This window comes from Phascolarctos cinereus, unplaced genomic scaffold (genome assembly GCF_003287225.1).
Source record: "Phascolarctos cinereus isolate Bilbo 61053 unplaced genomic scaffold, phaCin_HiC Scaffold_274;HRSCAF=872, whole genome shotgun sequence".
NCBI lineage: Eukaryota > Metazoa > Chordata > Mammalia > Diprotodontia > Phascolarctidae > Phascolarctos > Phascolarctos cinereus.
The window spans coordinates 1-15,528 of NW_027555596.1; the positions used below are offsets into that span (position 1 = coordinate 1).

The following is a 15,528-nucleotide window of genomic DNA, read 5'->3' on the forward strand; positions in this document are numbered from 1 at the left end:
AATAATGGGAAAAGGAGTAAAAGAGAATAAGTATATGGGCAGAAATGGTGAGAACTATTATTATTAGTTATAATTCAACCATTAATGGCCATAAGGAGAAGGAAGGAATTCCTTCTTCACAATTCTTCTCACAGTAACCCCTTGTGTAGTGGATCTTGCAATGGAATTAGAGGGCAGGTGAGCCAGCAAGAGGCTCTCATCTATTCAGGGCTCTGAGAAAAAGCCAGGTCACGGGAATACTAGAAAAGACAGTGTATGTCATGTCAGAGTGGGCTATGTGTCTTCAGAAGAACTGCCGGGAGGAGGCTCAGCCAGAGGAGAGTGGGAGAGAGAATAGGATTCTCCTTTAAGGGTGAGAGGTAGAGATGAGAAGGGTTTCTTTTTACCAATAGAAAAAGGCATGAAGTGGTCACTTTTCTTGAATTTCCCGTTCTCATCCAGGAAGTGCTGTGGGTCAAACTGGTCAGCCTTGGGAAACTCTTTCTTGTCATGCAACACTGGGGTGAGCAGTGGGAATATTGTTGTGCCCTAAAGGGAAGAAATTCCAGAGGAGAGTCAGGTATCATTACGAATATCCTTTGTAGTCTAGTCCCAAGAATCTTCAGAGACTCACTATGTTCTCTAGTACAAAATGCATACTTCTTTGCATGTGCATGAGATGTCACGCCATTAAGAATCTGCTTAGGCCCCAGTCTAGCTTTCCAGAGTGATGTCCCCATTATTGTCCCCATCAAGCCCTCCTTCTGGCTCCAGCTGAACTAGTCCAGCTGCTGTTCCCCATCCACAAAGCTCCCTCTGTGGTCTTCATGACTTTATAGTGACCATGTCCCACACCTGGAAGCCACTCCTTGCTCACTTCAGCCTTTTAGATTCCCAGCTTTCTTCAAGGATTGGCCTGGGTAACCCTCTTACAGGAAACCTTGGCTGAGGTGCTAAGCTCTTTGTGCTCTCCCTACCCTCGATTCTTTGATCTATACATCATGTGTGCACCTGCTGCCTGTGGGACTCTGGGCAGAACATGTGAATGGCCAGTGCCCCAGGCAATGCTTAAGTACTCTAGGGGCAGACCAGGCTACCTCCTGAGGGAGTTTCTTCAGCAAGAAGCCACTTTGCCAATCAAATCACAGCTTGGGTCTGAAGGAAAGAAATAATACTTTAGGCTGACTTTTCTGGTTCCAAACTCAGCTCCCTCCTGCACAAGCCAAAGTCTTCAATGGTCAAAAACCCTTCTATTCTCGCCTTGTTTCAATAGCACTTGCCCTAGCAAATTTCACATAGTAAGTTCTTACTGAAGCCTTCATGATTTCAACTGAACAATGCCTCTGTGGGGTACATTAAATGTGAAGTTAGGTGTGATGCTCCCTTCACTTTTCCTTGAGGGAGAATAGTTTTGCTCAGCCATTGCTAGGAAACTTCAATCTAATTCATTTTAATTCATTCACTGTTTATTTAGCAACCCCAGAAAGCAGTATTTTAGAGTCTAAAGACCTAGGTTCAAGTCTCAGCTCCAACACTTAAATGATCTTAGGGAAGCATTACACCTGAAAATCAATGTCCCTATCTACACAATGGGACAGATAATAGTATTTATACATTCTGCTTCACTGCCTAGTAAGAGAAAAGGACAAAAACATTTCTCTTGAGCAACCTCACCCTGTTACGTTCCCTGTACATTTTCTTTCCAGAGCATTACTGTGGTGAATGAGAAGCAGGAAGAACAGAGATAAGGGCACACTTTTCTCTTATTCTTCATTTAGCACCACATGCAAGTAGGCTGTATGTAATAAAGCACTGCCTCAAGGAGAACTTTAAGTGAGATCATGACAATGGGACTCCATTTCTCATGTCCATGATGAGATCATTGGAATAAATATGTTTAACATCCCATTCTCCCAAGACTACTGACTTTGGGGAGGATATATTGTTGGAAATGGATGTCCCTTTTCACTGCATGGGGTACGTTGAGAGGTACAAGGTCAATGAATCTTTGCACTTCATGCACCACAGCATCCATATAGGGCATATCTTGTCTGTCCTTTATGGAAGGAAGTCGATTATGTCCAATCACACGTCCAATTTCCTCATGAATTTTTGCTGCAGAGACAAAAAATACAAATCACCACTCAATGTTCCACTCTCCTGGGAATGCTCAACTGAGCCTGTGTGGAATATCTGCCTGTTGTTAGACCTAAGATGATTCTCACATGGGCTCAGTGTCCTCCTCCTACTCAGTCAAGGATACAAAGGCTTCTGTAACAGCAATAGGATAAACTTCCATGATTTACTGGATGGAGTCAGAAAGAATTGTGTTTACATTTCTCTTTAGACACTACCTGTGTAAATTCAGGCAAGTCATTAAATCTATGTAAGCCTCATTTTGTTTTCTGAAAAATGAGGATCATGAATTATCTGTCTTCTAAGGTTCCTTACTCCTCTAACCCTATTATCGTATGATTTATAAAATGGAGATTAAAAACTGCACCTCCTTAGCAGGCATCAAATGAAATTACATGTCAAGTTATTTGTAACCCTCACATTCTTTGATTATTATGCCAGCTTTTGTTGTCAAAGCAAGTAGATGCCTTCATTTGAATTTGATAGTGCTGGTGATGGCATTATCATCTTGATTTAAACCATTCACCAGCTGTGTATCTCAGCTCCTGTCTCAATACCCTGAGCTGTTGAGGCATAGAATCTCAGCATTACAGGTGACATGTTTTCACCTAGGGCCATCCATAGCTGAACAGGAATCCTGACTCTAATGGACTGAACAAAGGGTCAACCAGCCTTTGCTTGAGAATCTCTAGTAAGCAAGAACTCACTATTTCCTGCACAGCTGAATGGACTTCTGGAGAATTTTAATAGTTGGTAAGTCTTTCCTTACATGAAGTCTCCATTTGTCAATTTGTAAGGTCTACCTATGGTTCCTACTTCTGCCTCCTTAGATCCAGCAGTAGTATGCCTGGCAGAAGGCAAGCCATTTGAGAAAACGGGTGTTTCATTTGAGTCTTTATATGCTAAGCATAGAACTGAGGGTGCACAGTGGGAGCTTTATATGTGCTGTTTAAAGTGAATTGAATTCCCCATAATACACCGCCACATGCTTAAATAACAAACAGGTCTTGTTCAAGGGTCCTGTTTCTTCAATATGCTACTGTCTGACCTGTTGCTGATCTGTGAGGAAGTCATGCAAATCCAATAGGGGAAAGCAGAGGCCTGATCCTGAGCAAGCTGCAGGGATGGGAAAGCAAGCCTGGTCTGAAAGCATGGCAATTCCTGTACTTTACCTTGGACCTCAGGATGTTTCAGAATGAGCAGCAGGCCATATCTTACGGTGCTGTGCGTTGTCACTGTTCCTGCAATAAATAAATCTCTTCCTGCCATTTTTAGATTTTCCAAGTCAAATTCAGACTGGGGATTATCTTTCTCCTAAAGGAGAGATACAAAATAGATTAAGTAATGAGAGACAGCAGGGAAAGCCATTAGTAACCATGTGAAGTTCTTAAAGTTTGTCTTAGGAGCCCTCCCCCACCTTCATTTCCCCACTCTAAACAGAATAACCTTCCTAATGCTCTTAGGTTTCCCCTGTTCATCCACAGGCTTACCTTTCCTAGGCAACCTTCTTCCATCCAGAAACATGACATAGTGAATAGAGCACTAGGCTTTGAATCAGGAAGATCTGAATTAAACTTTATTCTCAGCTAAGGGGTCTGTGTCCATGGGAAAGTCATTTAATTTTTCTGGGCCTCAGTTTCCTCATATGTAACAGGAGAGAGCTGGATCCTTTCAGCTCTCTATTTATTATCTATGATATATGTGGCATGGTGAGGACCTGATAAAGTAATTCACTTAAAAAGTTTATAACCTGCTAAGAGACCTCGCATGCAGATACTTTTACTACAAAGCAGGACAGCATTTTAGTTTAAAAAAAAAAAAGAAGGGATTTCAGATTTTCAGAACAGGGAACTGAGAGAAAAGTCTTGGGGCAGAAGAATACAGAATTTCAAATTTTGTAGGGAGACGGAAATTCAACCAGCCAATCTGTAACTGATCAGAAGTTTCCTTTTCAAAATCTCCCTTAAGTGGTCAGCCAGCCCCACATTGAAGACTTCCGTACATGGGGAATTTATTACTTAATGAAGAAATTTATTACATCTTGGACATTATCCCCTTGTGTGGAGATTAAATGTGTCTCTGTAACTTCAAATGACTGTTATGAGTTCTGCCTTCTGGGAAATGAGGAACCAAAGGAATTCTAACCCTTTTCTGGGACAGCCCTTAAAATTAGGTGGCTGCTAAGACTCCTTCCAACCCACAGATTCTATGAAATTCTATGAAATACGCAAGCTCCTAGGATTTATAGCTAGGACGCATCTTGGAGATCAACTGGCCAGCACATTCATTTTGAAGAAAAAGAACTTGAGGCCTACAGAGGTGAAACAATAATATTAAAATCAAAGCAGATGAAGTTATAGTACTAAATAAGTAATCCTGCAAATATAACTTCATCCTGAATAAAATAAGATGGACTTACAGCCATCAATCTTGTAAAAATGAACAATTTTGAAAGATTTATGAACTCATGTCAGTTCAACTAGCAAACATGAGCACAGAGGACTAATGATGAAGAATGGTACCTGCCTTCTGAGAGAGAATTCATGGACTAGTATGTAGAAAGGGACACATTTTTGGACATGGCCAATATAGAAATGTATTTTTCTTGATTATGCTTGTTTGTTAAGAAGGTTATTATTTGTCTTTTTTCATTGGGTGGGAGAAAATAAATATTTGGTAAAAGAAGATGGACTTCAAGAAAAAGGGTGGGTTTCAGGCATTTCCTAAAAACAGAAACTCAAGATGAGTCAATTATTTGACCTGCAAAACTTCAAACCAGACAAGCATAAAGTAAATAAATTAATGAGAAAAGATAAAGCAATGGAATCAATACTCTCATGCTTTATGTCAGCTTAACACTATTTTTAAAAAATCTCCCATTGGCCAGGGCCCCTGGAAAAAAACTGAAAATTGCAGAGGCAATAGAAACAGAGTGGCAATATATGGAAGGAGGGTGTTAAAAAGTTCTTAAGGATACCTTCATTTCAACCTGAAAGAAAGTCTCTAGTGAACAGTTCAATGATGTACGCCTGGTTCTGTAGTGTTTAACATTTTTGTCAGTATATGAAATCAGTCAATCAACAAGGAAGTATCAAATGTATTTTCTGTGCCAAGCAGAATGCCAGGTAATGGCGATATAAAAGCAAAGGATAAAACTAAGACAGCCCCTACCCTCTGGGAGTTTCGATTCTACTGAAGGAATACAATACATATAAATATAAGTACACATGGGATCCATGGAAAATAAATGCACGAATATTTGGGGGTGGGATATTAACAACAGGAAGAATAAGAGAAAGCTACTTGAAAGAGGTAGCAGCTGAGTGTGAACGGATATTAGGGCTGCTAAGAGTTGAGGAAAGAGAGTGAGAGCATTCCAGGGAGGGGGGCCAGACTGTATAAAGGTAAAGAGGCAAAAGATGGAATATTGTGTACAAAGAAGAGCAAGCAGGGCAGCTTGGCTGGGGCACAGAGGGAGGCTGTGAGAGGGAAGAATGTGTAACCAGCCTAGAAAGAGAGGCTGCAGCCAAATTGTGAAGGGCTTTAAATGCCAAATACATGAGTTAGTGTTTTGTCTTAGGAGCCCTGAAGCTTCCTATCATGGGAATAACCCAGAGAGTCTTGCACTTTATGCATGTTTACTTGGCAGATTTGTGAAGAATGGATTGAGGGTCTGGATGCTTGGAGAGCTGGTAGGAGAGAATTGTCACTGTCTGGGTAAGAGATGCTGGTGATCTGAACTAAGGTGGTTATGATGTGAATACAGAGAGGAAAGAGTTCATGACACTGCCATGATGGTGTTGGGGGAGAGAACACATTTACTCTCTCCTCCCCACCTCCAGCCCTGAATTCTCATGACTTACTTGGACAATCAAGAAAGATCTTCTTCCACATTGTTTAATGCTCCCAAACCCAGTTTTCCTTCTAGGGGCTGTTTAATGCATTGATTGCAGGGATGGGGAGCCTGCAGATGTCAGGCCACATGTAGCCTTCTAGATCCTTAAGTGTGGCCTTTTCACTGAATCCAAATTTTAGATTTGTTCTGTAAAATTAGAAGGCCACATGTGGCCTGAAGGACACAGGCTCCCCACCCCTGATTTACACTCTAAAGGAAGGCAGGAAAGAAGTATTTATGAAGCATCTAAATGTGCTAAGCACCTTACAAATAGTATTTCATTTGATCTTTACTATGACCATAGGGGTCGATATTATTATATTCATCTTGCAACTGAAGAAATGAAGGAAGACAGAGGTTAAGTGACTTGCTCAGAGTTATACTATACACTATACTATATTATATTATATGATATTATATGATATTATGTGATATTATGTGATATTATGATATATGTGATATTGTGATATTATATGTATTATATTATGTATCGTACTGTATCGTACTGTATCGTATTGTATCGTATTGTATCGTATTGTATCGTATTACATTACATTATATTATATTACATTATATTACATTATATTACATTATATTACATTACATTACATTACACTACATTATATTACGTTACATTACGTTATATTACGTTATATTATATTATATTATATTATGTTATGTTATATTATATTATATTATATTATATTATATTATATTATATTGTATTATATTATATTATATTACATATTAATACTATACTATATTATACTATACTATACTATACTATATTATATTATATTAATACTATACTGTATTATACTATACTATACTATACTATACTATACTATACTATACTATACTATACTATACTATGCTTTGCTATACTATAATATAATATACTATACTATACTATACTATACTATACTATACTATACTATACTATACTATACTATACCATGTCTGACTCCAGATTTGAACACAAGTCTTTTGGACTTCAGGCTTGGCACTCTATCCATACCACAACCTAGCTTCCTGTATCAGTCTGAGTGGAACCATGTAGGACTGGAGGACAGTTAAGGATTAACTAGAATGTTGGGCTGATGTCCTGATGACAACTCTGAGCTGGGGAGATTATGAGATACCGTAAGTGCTTTATTTGTTTTCTGAATAGGTTTCTGGGTTTCTGGGAGGCTTTTGTATCATCTTCATTTTTCTGTGAGGCAAAATTAATACTGTTCCCTTCCTGAAATTAATTAATTTTGAGTGATTTTATAAGAGAAAATTATAGCTAGATTTTGAGCTAGTATTTGTATAATGTTTAAAAGTTCACCACGTCCTTTAGAAAAATTATCGTCATGACCATTCTGGGAGACAAATGCTATTATCCCCATTTTACAAATGAGGATTATGACTTACCCAGGATTACACAGCTAAGAAGTGTCTGAATTTGGCTTTGAACTCAAGTCTTTTTGACTCCAAGCCCTGCTCTGCATCCCATTTCTCCTGTTTAGAGCTTACTTTGTATACATTTGTTTACATATAATCTCCCCCATAAGACTGTGAACTCTTTGAGGGCAGGGGCTGTCTTTTGCCTCTTTTGTGTCTTTGGCACTAAGCGGAGTGCCTGGCATATAGTAGTTGCTTGGTAAATATTTATTAGTTGATTCCTATTATCACTCTCCAATACAATATCCCCTTCCAAACAGGAAGTCCAGATCACCAGCTCATCACCCAGAAAAGCAGAACTCTTCCAATCTCATTTTTCCATCCAGACTTCAGATAAGGGATACGAGCAGACCAAAGACCAGTTACTAGAAAGCCAGTGGCATCCTTGGGGGATGTGGGTACTTTGAGGTTCTCTCTCATGTCCCTTTCTGTGTTTGTGGCCTGTAAGAATCCTTGGAATATCAGCCTTACTCAACAAGTAAGGTGCTTCCCCCATGCATCTTACCTGCTGCATTTTGGAGAGGTAGCAGTCAATGTAGTCCTGAGGGTTGTTGGGGTCCAGGACCTTCTGATGCTCTTTCACTCTTTCCAAAATGAAATCTTTAAGTTCCTCATTAATTTTTAAAATTCTTTTGTGCTCTCCAGGGAGTATGTTCCGAATGCTGGTAAAAAGTTGTAGAGCTGCATACACACACCCCAAACCAAAACAAACACATGTGAATTTACTGTCATGAAGAAACTATTTAAAATCTCTCATTATAAATTAGAGATTCCATTTCTTTTTTAAATTTAATTAAATTTTTCATTGACAAAATATATTTTCTCTCTCATCTTCACTGCACATTGGTACAAACAAAAAAGAAAAACAAAACCATCCAAGAAAATACACATAATGAGGCAAAACAAATCCCCACCTTGTCAAGAGGTTCATAAATCCTCTCAAATCTAACCTTAAGTTGTCAAATATCTCAAAACTAATCTATCTGGTGCTGTGCTACCCACCAAGGTGACCAGATGGCATAATATTTTGTCGTTGTTCAAAAGAAGCTCATATTTGAGTTAAGGGGAAATCTACTTGCCTTCGAATGGCCAACATGAAAAAAAAAAAAAGAAGATAAACAGGCACCAAGGTATGCAATTAATTCAGTTCAATTCACGTTAAGTTAATAAAATGCATCAAGCATTTTTTCCGTACTCACTATAACCAAGTCCTAGGCTATGGTGCTATAGACAACAATGAAGCAGTCTTCATCCTCAAAAAAATTTACGTTCTACCACAGAAGGGTTTAGCTAGAGTACCTATTCCAGACTGTAAGTACATATTCCAGAATGTAAATGGAACAGAACATAGGCAAAGGAAAAGAAAGCTTGTTTTTCAGCTGGATGAGGATCTTCAGTTCTGGCTTCAGTGGATGAAGGTTTTCATCCTACATGTCCATCCATTGTAGAGGCAGAGCCAGATCACCACCAGAATCAGTGTAGGCTACTCATCTAAGTGGCTTGCCCTTCCTATTCTCTCCTGGATATCCTGGGCAGGTTCTTTTTTGATAACTCTTTTACTTGGTCACATCTGTGAAGAGATACCCCAGGCGCCAGTCAAACACTTCTCCATATAACTTCAATTTTAATGATCTACATCTAGTGCAGGTGCCAACTAGGAACAGGATATCTACCTAATATCTTATTTGAGAGCCAAAGATATTGCATGATGTTATTGTCCTTGAGTGACATGTGTGTGTGTGAATGTGTGTGTGTGTGTTCTCATGAGCGTTGGGACCTTGGCTAAGAGATGAGAGGCTATGGTATATTGATCTTGTTGCTGAAACTCAGCAAACAACCACAGAATAAGAAGAGAGTTCTGGCCTTACCTGTATCCATGGTTCGTTAACGAGGCGGAAGTTTTCATTTAACAAGTTCATCAGATGGAGAAATTTCTCATCATTGTACTTGAATCGGTCACGGAAGAGGATAGAGCAGATCACATTGCATGGTGCACAGCTAATGATGAAGGTGGGATCAGTGGGCTGACCTAATGTGGAGACAAGTTACCAAAGGGGGGAAAAAGCAACTTTAATAGAAATGTTTCCAATCAGATGGGATATGGGCATCATACTTAGATAGGGTGCTTAGTTCTTTAAAGGCTAATGAATATTATTCTCCTGGACGATGTCTTTACTTATAGGGAGGCTAGATAAACTTATAATGCCTGAGCACAAGAAAAAAGAAGGGAGTTTTCTAACCCGGCAGAGTTATTATCTGGTAAGTAGATGAAGGAGAGACTTTTAAAATGATTCCCAAAGCAAATAGCATTTAGGACTGGGAGTAGGTGAGCAGTTGGACCCTACATGCCCAGGAAGAAAGAACTGAAAACCAACCCTTTGTTTTCCTGAGCTCCTCCACCAGGCATTGGGCTTCTTCTTGAACTCGCTCTTCAATGCTTCTCTTCCCCATCCCAAAGTTCCTTAGGGTCGTCAGGGTAAATCTGCGGTGTTGTTTCCACCTCTCTCCACTACTGAAAATAAGTCCTAGGTAGAAGAGAAGAGGACATTGGTCATTCTTACATTGGAAGGGGGAGGGCACAGTGTGTATGATGGCTATGGAGTTTCTGGCTTAGTTCATTGATCAAGTTTAATTTTATTCACTTCAAACTAAAATACAATGACAGAATGGCAGGTACCAGGTACCTACTACATGAAGGTCTTCTGCTAGGTACTGAGAATAGAACAATTAAAATGAAACCAGTAACTATGTTCCAGAGGAGGACGTTCTACTGGAGATACTTTGCCATACATTTTGCTTTTCTGTGACTCTTTTCAGAAAACTAAACTTACCATGTCCTTTGGCTACATCTCCAAACATTGGTAAGATTCCTCTATCCATAAAATTATCTCCATGATCAATTAGAGCTTCCTTCATAATGTCATATCCATGTAGCACCACAACACGCCGGGTTCCAATATGAAGAGTATAGATGGGGCCATATTTTTCAGCCAGCTGTGAAAATGCCAAGAAACAGGATGAATTCAGTGTGAAACTTTAGAAAGTGAGAATTTCTCCTCACAACTGCTTCATAACATGCCATATGCATGAGTTCATGTACGCAGGCAAGAGGCTATTACAATTTCTAACTGGGTGATCATAGCACTTCCGGCTTCAATGATTATTTATAAGCAGAAGATTCCCACATTCATATGACCACTTTTCAACTCCACATAGCCAACTGCTTAGAAATGGATTTCTCAACCTGGATGTCCTATTGGCATTGCAAACTTAATATGTCCACAACACAACTCATTTGTTTTCCCCTAAAACTACCCTTTCCTCCAAACTTACCCATTTCCCTTCAGGGACCCAAGAGGCAGACTTCTCTTAGAGGAACCTACATCAACCCTGATTTAAGGCCATGGATTTATATTTGACTTTTCATTCTTACTTATGTCCAATTAGCTATGGTCAAGTCTGGTAGAATCATCTTCATGTCTCCCACACCTATTCCATCTTGCCTCCTCACTTGTCCATTAAACTAGTTAAGACCCTCATCCCTTCCCCTTCTTTACACTACTGTAGTAAACTTGTGATACAGACACTCAAACTAGTCACTCTAATAAATCACCCTGAGGGAAAGAGAAAAAGGAATGGGAAGAAAGAAAAATCAAACTACCACCAAATTCCCTTGGAAAATAACTGAAATGACCCAGGACCATTACTCAAGAGCCTTTGTAATTGACCTTTTCATGTCAATGACTCCTGCCCTTACACCTAGGCTCTGCTTTCAGTCCAGGCCAAACACTCATCCTTTCAATGAGGAGCAGTCACTGTAGAGAAGGGCCCCACCTTCCTCACCATCACCACTACCAGTTACTAAACAACTGACTAATTTGTTAATTTTCCCTAAGAAGCACAACGCCTTTGCAACTGACATGCATCTAAAATATCTTACTCTATATTGTCTCCACAATAGTGAGCACATAGTAGGTACTTCATAAATGATATTTTATCCATTCTTTCAATGGCTTCCAAGTTCAATCCTCTGCTTCTAGTATTTCTCCTTTGCAATGAATAATCTGCACAACTAACAACTTACTATTCCTGTGGCACAGTTCTGAATGTGCCATTCCTCTACTCAAAAGTCTGCAGGGGCTTCCTACTGCCTCCCTGACTTGGCACTTAAATGCTCCACAGCTGCCTCCAACCCAATTGTCTAAATTGATTTTGTATGGCCCCTCATCCCACATTCACATTCTTGCCATGTCCTCTCTTACTATATTATCTCCAACCTCCTTGCCTTTGCCCAGACTGTCTACCATGCCTGGAATTTATTCCCATTCTCTCTTCCAATAAGAATCTGTTACTTCCCTCAACATCCTGCTCAGGAGTTCTCTCCTACTTGAAACTTTTTGACTGCCCCACTTACAAATGCTTTATCTGTCCTCTAGTTACCTTCTACTTGGTTATCTATGAATTTTTTGTATCCCTCTAGTAAAACATAAGCTCCTGGAGGACAGGAACTATTTTCTTTTCTTTTTTTGTCTTTTCTTTCTTTCTTTTTTTTAAGCAATTGGGGTTAAGGGACTTGCCCTGGGTCACACAGCTAGTAAGTGTGAAGTGTTTGGTCTGATGCTGGATTTGAACTCAGGTCCTGCCCCGAACTATTTTCTTTTCAAGGAGAGATAGTTGCATTAAACACATGTTTCTCTCCTCTGTCTGGCACAGTGCCTGGCACATGGAAGTTAATGAAGAAGTTCTCATTAATTGAATGATTTGTTTTTGTCTTTGTATTCACAGAGCCTAGTATGATGCATTGCAAGGGGCCAATATTTGGTTCTGTAATTTAATTTCTTCTGCTGTTACCAAAGTTTTGGCAAAACAACTATTGCTTGCCTAACATCATTGCTAATGGAGATATCACTCATAGAGCCCTTGACTCACACCATCCATGACATAGGATTCTAAATCACCATGAGTCTTGATTCAGTTATCTATTTGAAGACTTTGTGTCTCCTCCTACAGCCCAAGCAGCCAGATCCAAAACCCAATCCAGTCCCTTTACCTTAGATAACGATTCAGGCATGTTCTTCAAACCCAATTGCAGGATGTTGCCAATAATGGGAAGAGGAATGGGACCTGAGGGAAGCTTCCTCCTTTTGAATCCTTGGCTCCATAGAAACAAAAAGGCCAGCAAAAGAACACAAGTCAGTAGGGCAGTAGAGGTGAGTCCCCAAGGATCCATTCCTGACAGATGGTCCTACAACTCTCAGAGGTATCAGCTCAGATGGCAGACTTTTATCATCATTGGTAGAAAGCAAGGGGTGGGAATGCCCAGCCAATAAACATTTAGTCCTTGTAGGCAAACAGGATTTTTTTTCCATTAACTCTGATTAGTTTAGCAATCAAGAGGTTATTATGTTGTTTTTTGTTTGTTTTAGACTCTGTCCCTGACCCTAAACTGGCACTAAATTACATAAGGAGAATGGGAATAGGGAAGGCTTTTGTCCAGCTCATTTTGTTGGGGGTCATGGGCTGTCAACAATCAAATTTCTGTTGGCCCATGAGTGTGTGTTTAGCAAGGAGGGCAAATCTCCAAATTCAACCTGAGAGGAGGTTGTGGTGGAGATCAGATTGTCAGTAGGCTTGACCTCATGTTAAAGGGCTCAGATGTTATTTCTTATCTCTTCAACTATGTCAGGCTTAATTGCCTTCTTAACCATACTTGTTCATTCTTTACTTTGAAGAACATTCTTCTTGAGAGAGAAGATGGCAGCAAAATAGGTATCAACAGGCTTTGCCAAGGTGGAGCCAAGATGGTGGAGCCACAATGGTAGAGTATAAGGAGGGACTCACTTGAGCTCTGTCCCAAACACCACCAAATACCTTTTTTTAAAATGACTCTAAACAAATTCTAGAGCAACAGAACCCACCAAAAGACAGAGAAAACAAACTTCCAGCCCAAGACAACTTGGAAGTTTGGCAGGAAAGGTCTATTGCACCGGGTGAGAGAGGAGTGCAGCACAGTATAGGCCACACCAGCCCAGATCCGGCCCAGCAAACCAGGAATTTGCCTTCAGAGGCCTTGTAAGTGACTGATTCAGTGGCAGCAGTGGCAGTGGCTTCTTCCACAGCTGAGCCCAGAAAGAGGTGGGGGTGTCAAATAACAAATCAGAAGGAAATTACAGGGATGTTTTTTGCTAGCCCGGGGCAGAATTCTGCTGGTTTTTTTCCCTTACTTGGATCCAGGGCTGATCCTGGGTGGCAGTCCCAGGTGGGGAAGAGCACTACCATTGCAGAGCTTGTGGCCACAGTGGAGGGGAGCTCTCCTCACAGTTTCAGGGCAGAAAAGAGGGCTAGTGGATGTTCACAGACCAGAGCACAGACCAGGAAAGTGGTACACTTCTTTCCTTACATCATACCACCTTGGAAGAACTGAAAACTTACAGGTTCCTAGAAGTATCTCTGAAAACAGCTGCACAAAACCCCTGAAACTTAGGACAGTTCACCCTCCACCCAGGAAGCAGAGCCCTACCTGAACAAAGAGTTAAAAGTCAACTAATGGGCTGGGAAAATGAGCAAAGAATAGAAAAACAGAAACCTCTGAGTATTGAAAGTTACTATGTGACAAGGAAGATCAAAACACATGCTCAGCAGAAGACAACAAAGTGGAAGATCTCACATTCAAGCCTCGAAGAAAAAATATGAATTGGTCTCAGGCCATGGAAGAGCTCAGAAAGGATTTTGAAAATCTAGCAAGAGAGGTAAAGGAAAAATTGAGAAGAAAAATGAGAGTGATGTAAGAAAATTGTGAAAAACAAGTCAACAGCTTGGTAAAAGAGATACAAAGAATATTGAAGGCCAAATGGTAAAAGAGATCCAAATACCCGATAAGGAGAAGAATGGTTTAAAAAGGAGAATTGGACAAATGGAAAAGGAGTTCCCAAAAGCTCGCTGAAGAAATTAATTCCTTAAAAATTAGAATGGAACAACATGGAAGGTAATGTCTGTATGAGAAATCAAGAAACAATACAACAAAATCAAAGAAGTAAAAAAAAAGAAGACAATGTGAAATATCTCACTGGAAAAAAACTGATCAAGAAAATATAGATCCAGGAGAGATAATTTAAAATTTATTGAGACTACCTGAAAGTATGATCAAAAAAAGAGCCTAGACATCACCTTTCAAAAAAATTATCAAGGAAAACTGCCCTGATATTCTAGAACCAGAGGTAAAATAGAAATTGAAAGAATCCACTGATCTCCTCCTGAAAGGATCCCAAATGAAAATACACAGGAATATTATAGCCACATTCCAGAGCTCCCAGGTGAAGGAGAAAATATTGCAAGCAGCCAGAAAGAAACAATTCAAGTGTCATAGAGTCACAATCAAGATAATACAAGATTTAGCTGCTCCTACATTAAAGGATCAGAGGGCTTGGAATGTGATATTCCAAAGGGTAAAAGAGCTAGGGTTAATTAATGCACTGGGGCTGGAGTTGTTGAACTGATTCAACCATTCTGTAGACCAATTTGGAACTATGCCCAAAGAACTGTAAAACTACGTATGCCCTTTGACCTACCAATGTCACCACTAGGTCTATATTCCCAAAAGAGATAAAAGGAAAAGGACTTAAAGGTACAAAAAATATTTATAGTAGCTCATTTCTGGGAGCAAAGAATTGAAATGAAGGGATGCTCATCATTTAGGAAATGGCTGAATAAGTTGTTGTAAATGATTATGGTGGAATAACTTCTGTACTATAAGAAATGTTGAGCAGGATGCTCTCAGAAAAACACTGGAAAGACTTGCACGAACTGATGCAAAATGAAATGTACTGTGTACAAAGTAACAGCCATATTGTAAGAGGATCAAGCTATGAATGGCTTGGCTATTCTCAACAGTACAGCAATCCAAGACAATTCTTGAAGAACTTGCAATGAAAAATGTTGTCTGTCCCCAGAGAAAGAACTGATGGTGTCTGAATACAGATTGAAGCATACTTTTATTTTTTGCCAAAAGGCTATGAAACTGTGCATGCCTTTTGACCCAGCAATACCACTACTAGATATGTATCCCACATAGA

At 39.7% G+C, this 15,528-nt stretch overlaps 1 pseudogene across 1 annotated transcript; it reads right to left on the reverse strand.

Annotated features, from left to right (window-relative positions):
• Positions 1–250: 250 nt before the first annotated feature.
• Positions 251–12,726, reverse strand: LOC110204336 (cytochrome P450 2C23-like; annotated as a pseudogene). Its single transcript, XR_013484097.1, has 8 exons — positions 12,507–12,726; positions 10,288–10,450; positions 9,832–9,981; positions 9,325–9,485; positions 7,962–8,137; positions 3,288–3,429; positions 1,907–2,094; positions 251–528 (listed from the first exon to the last, which is right to left on the reverse strand). The product of XR_013484097.1 is annotated as a cytochrome P450 2C23-like (transcript).
• Positions 12,727–15,528: the final 2,802 nt, after the last annotated feature.